The sequence below is a fragment of the Neomonachus schauinslandi genome, chromosome 1 (assembly GCF_002201575.2).
Source record: "Neomonachus schauinslandi chromosome 1, ASM220157v2, whole genome shotgun sequence".
In the NCBI taxonomy this organism is placed as follows: Eukaryota; Metazoa; Chordata; class Mammalia; order Carnivora; family Phocidae; genus Neomonachus; species Neomonachus schauinslandi.
The window spans coordinates 176,323,958-176,329,218 of NC_058403.1; positions in this window are offsets into that span (position 1 = coordinate 176,323,958).

Genomic DNA, 5,261 nt, shown 5'->3' on the forward strand with positions numbered 1-5,261 from the left:
GGGGGCGCCGCCGCGGCAGCCGCGGGGCCGGGAGGCGGCCGGGAGGGAGGCAGGGCCCAGGACGCAAGGTGGCGACAAGTCGCGTTTGGCCCCAGGTAACGGGGGTCCGGCGGCGGCGTCCGGCGCCCGCGCTGGGGTCACGGTGGCCGTGCGCAGGGGGAGGTGGCTAGGGATGGCAGGGTCGGGAGGCCTGGGGAGGCGGGGGCTGGCAGGAATCTGTGGGTTGAGCCTTCTGCCCGCAAGCTAATGATTAACAGTAGTGATCGTCACCATCGTAATCCTGTAACCGCCGATGTTCAGGTGAGCACTGATGTGGGTGGCAGTCTTCGGGGGAAGCTTTACAAGCGTTATCTCCGTAACGTTCACAGTAACTCCAAAGTTGGTGCTATTCTTAACATACTTTATACCTGAGGGAGCAGAAGCTTGCGGCTCAAGGGAGTTGAGAGCCAGTAAGTGGCCGAGCTGGGATTCAAATTCCACTGGGTCTGATTTCCAGGGCTGGGCTCCCAGCGGCTCTGCAGCGTGCCCTGCTCTCGGCCTCACCTGTGGTCCCAGTGAAGACTTATGCCAGGGAACAGAAATTCAGCATTTTCTCTCAAGTGCACCCCGTGACACCTTTCTCCCAGGGAATCTCTTTTCTGGATGAGCCTGAAAGGGCGGCCCCTGTTCCGATCCTGAAACACACCAAATTCTCTCAAGGCTTTGCACGTGCCTTTCTTTCCCTCTGCCTGGTCCAGTCCCAGAGCAGGCTTCCCACCCTGTGGGCGATCCTTCTGACTAGTCCACCTCGTTCTGTATCACTGCCTGCTCATTTTCTTCATAGCACTTACCATTTATCGTTTCATAGTTTTATTTGTTTTTTAAAATTCTCTCCTTCCAACCAGTCTGTAAGCTCCATGAAGGCAAGTGACCATGTCTGTTTTGTTTTTTGTGGGTTTTTTTTGTTTTGTTTTGTTTGTTTTTGTTTTTGTACTATTGTATCCCAAATGCCTAGCATAGTAAAACCAGAATTGAGGAATATGTTGTTTCTTGGGTATACTCATTTTTTTTTCCTCTTACGCAGAACATTATTTATTGTCCACCTACCGTGTGCATGGCAGGCACTTTGATGGGCATTTCCAGGACAACATAAGATCATAGAAGGCCTTGACCATCAGGCTAAGGAGTCTAAACTTTAGTCTGTAGGCAGTGAGGTGACCTGAAGTATCCCAAGGAGAGTGACAATGTTAGAGCTGTGCTTCGGGAAGATTCTTTTGGCAGTAGTGCTTAATTAAGAGGAAGGACAGAGTAGAGCCTAGAAGTCTAGTCCAGAGTCTCAGACTTTAATGTGCACAGAAATCACTGGGATCCTGTTAAAATGCAGATTCTGACTCAGTAGGTCGGGGATGGAGCCAAAAATTTTGCATTTCTAACAAGTTCCTGGGTGACATTAATGCTACTGGTCCTCACACCGCACTGAGTAACAAGGATCTCGAGGACAATTTGGACCTTTTGTAAAAATTTAAGTGATGGCCAATGACAGTCTGTCTTAGGACCCCTAAAGGGGCCAGGGACAAATAGGTGGCTGACCATGTAGGTCTACAAATATTTGTTGACAGAAAAGAGAAATAGATTTTGGAGGATATTTTGGGTAGGAATTGCATTTTGATAATTGTAGCCTAAATGTGAACGTGTGTTTATTTTCCTCATGAACAAGAAGTCCGGAGGTCGGAGGTCAGTGGTTGCTGGCATTGAGTTACTGGCTCAAGGACCGAATCTCTGAAAGTTTTTTAGCCCTCCCCTTATTATGCATAAGCTGCCGACACTCCAGCCATTGCGTCTGCATTCCAGGCAAAAACAAAGGAAAAGAAGGGAAGTGCAAAAGTGTTCCTGCCATTTAAGTAGGCCCACTCTGAAGAGCTTTTTAGAAGTCCTCTGTTATAACAAACACATCATTGGCTACCACTAGCAGGAAGGGAGATTGGGAAATTGTTGTTGTTTTGTTTTTGAAAGCCAGACACATAGCCAAGAATGAGATCCTGCCTTGATGTGGACCTTAGCACTTGTGCTGCTTCTGCCCTGAGGAAGGCATGCCTTCTTAGAACGCACACAAAGTCACCAAATCTGGTTCCTTTCCAGTAATATTAATGGCAGCCTTTGTTTACTGAGTATTTGTTATGTGCCATGCACTATGCTGAATACCTGACATGTGTTACTTCATTTAATCATTGTAAGGGCCATATGTAGTAGGTACTGTGAGAATCTTCAGTTTGCAGATGAGGCGGACAGGTTAAGTAATCTGTTCAGGCTTTCCCTACACATACATATGAGGGCTGGGATTGGAAGGCAGAGTCCAACTCAGAGAGCCCAAACTCATAACTTCTATACATATTGTCTCTTTATCCTAACTGCAAAGAAGGTTATTGAGTTTCTGGAAAGAAAAACAAGCAAGAACTACTGATATTCACGTTCACAGAATTATAGCCCCTTCAGAGAGGGAAGGATTTTTCAAAACCATCTAATCTGACACTTTCATTTTATAAATAGAGTCTCATTAATGGCTGAATGCGAAGGAGAATCCAGGTCTTTTTTACTCCTAGGTCAGTACCCTTCCCACTTAGTTGAAATAATATTATTTGTCCTAATGAACTCATGACATTGGACAAGTCACTTCACCTCATGGACTCTCAAATGTTGCCTTTTACAAGACGGACAGGGGACCGACTGATTTCTGCAGGTGGTCAGTGATGACGTTCAGTGAGTGTATGAGAAAAATGAAAGTTAAATGGTTATATAATCCCAAATGGGGAGCATTTATTCTTCCAAAAAGGACACAAAAGAAGGGACATTCATCTCTTATAATTTAGATTTCCGTGTGTTTTCTACTTTTCTGTAGGGTTCAATATGCTTCTCTTTGGGATTTGAGATTTGGTTTAGTCATTTGCCCAAGATCAAATAGCAGAAGCAGCGAAAGAAAATACATAAATCTTGGCTCTCACAGCATTTATATGACTGCTGCTTTCATTCTCAACATTTGTTCAGTAGATTAATACTTAAGGAAAAACTATTAACATTTTATTGCCAGAACCAACTTATTTTCCTTTTATTGTTTCTAGGAAGCATCAGATGAGAATTTAAAATCGTTTCTAAGGCATGGACTTAAGTTGTTGCATCTCAAAGCAAAACAGTTCTATGAGATTTTTTCTATAAGCAAAATGTCTGTTCTGCTTATAACCAAATTCTCCCTTTTGCACATAGATAGAAAATTTGGGATTTCACCCCCAAATCAATTCTGTCACTTCTTTTGCTGTACACATAAACAGTGTCAATGGTAATGGAAATCCAGACTGTTTGGAGGAACTGGTTGACCCATCTTGACAGATATAGTCAAAGCCATGGGTCCCATGGTCTTGGGAGCCAATTTGGCTTATCTCTCTTGTCCAACCCTAGACCCCTGACCATTCACTGCCAATGGGTGCATTGAATACCAAGTTAGAGAAGATTGGTTTGACTTAACCCCATCCTAACTCTTAGAAAACATGAGACAGAGTCTACATCCAATGAATATTGAGTTATCAAAGGATAGCACTTACATTAGCCTCTCCATGGGAGGGATTCATAACTATAGGAATGAAAATGGACTGGGAGTTAGTGTACCTCAGCTCATATCCAAGTCCCATACATTACTAGTGTGCATCCTTAGCCAAGTAACTTACCTTCTTTAAACCTCTGAACCTCAAAGGCCAGTTGTGAAGAAGATTGTAAATGTGAACCATTACAAAGAGTGTGAGCACATGGTGTGCACACAGTGATTACTACAGTTACTCTTTTTGCTGTTATCAGACTATAAGTGCCTTGGCTAACCATGTCTTGATTAACGTCTCCATTTTCTGCCCCAACTTAGACTAACAGGATGCCCTATACATAGTGGGCTCTCAATATTTGTGTGGCAGGTATGAAGGTCAGTCTATAAAATCAAGGGCACAAGAAATATAACTGCTTCCTAGAAACCTAATTTCTGACTCTGAGTTACCATTTTGCCTGGCTGGTGGGAAGAGAAAATGTAACCTTCTCAGTGCTTCTTGGATTTCATCATGGCCCCTGCTTCCTCAAGATGTGCCATAGTTCCAGGGTAATGCCCAGACTGCACAGTACTCAGTCATTAAGGAGAGTGTGTGCATGTGTAGGTGGGGTATTCCATCTGATGTTTGGTCAGTTGTTGCCATGTTGTTCCTGTCCTTAGAAACTATTGTGGTTTTGCGATTCTTAGCCGCCCCATGCCAGACTTAGGGTTGAGAATCTGAGCTGAGATGCATATGATATAGATGTACCCACACATCCTCTCAGCAGTATGTCTGGGAAACCAAGTGCAGATCCCCTGTTTCTCAGAACCCCCCTTTCCTCCCTTCTTCATTTCTGGAGACTCCCTATCCACTCTGGCAGAGGGAAAAACCAGTTCTTCCTTGTTTTTATCTGGGATTGGGTCAATTCCCCTAGGAATCTGTGCTACTAGAATTTAGGTGTTTGGGAAAATAAAAGCCAGCTACCTTGACATAAACCTGTCCTAGGCAAGGAAGCCTGCCTGCTATGTCCTTGAATGTTGGGAAGGAATAGGAAAAATAGGGGAAGAAAATTATCAGTTTATATCTTAAAATATTGTTCTTGCTGCATGTATTTGCTGAATGAATATCTTTATGTGTATATACATGGTGTAACACTGTAGTGAAAACTCTTTTAATGGTTGGTGTTCTGCACATGCAAAAGAATGAAGTTGAACCCCTGCTTCAAACCACATACAAAAATCAACTCAAAATGGATTATAGTCCTAGAACCAAGAGCTGAAACTATAAAACTCTTAGAAGAAAACATAGGGGTAAATATTCATGACTTTAGGCAATGATTTCTTTGATATACCAGCAAAGAGATAACAAAATGAAAAATAGATAAATTGGATTTTATTAAAAATTTTTAAAGCTTGTGCTTAAAGAATACCTTCAAGAAAGTGAAAAAGACAACCTATAGAATTGGAGAAAATATTTTCAGGTTACGTATCTGGTGAGGGACTTCTGTACAGGATATATAAAGAACTGTAGTAACTCGGGCACCTGGGTGGCTCAGTCATTAAGCGTCTGCCTTCGGCTCAGGTCATGATCCCGGGGTCCTGGGATCAAGCCCCACACATTGGGCTCCCTGCTCCGCAGGAAGCCTGCTTCTCCCCCTCCCACTCTCCCTGCTTGTGTTCCCTCTCCCGCTGTGTCTCTCTCTGTCAAATAAATAAAATC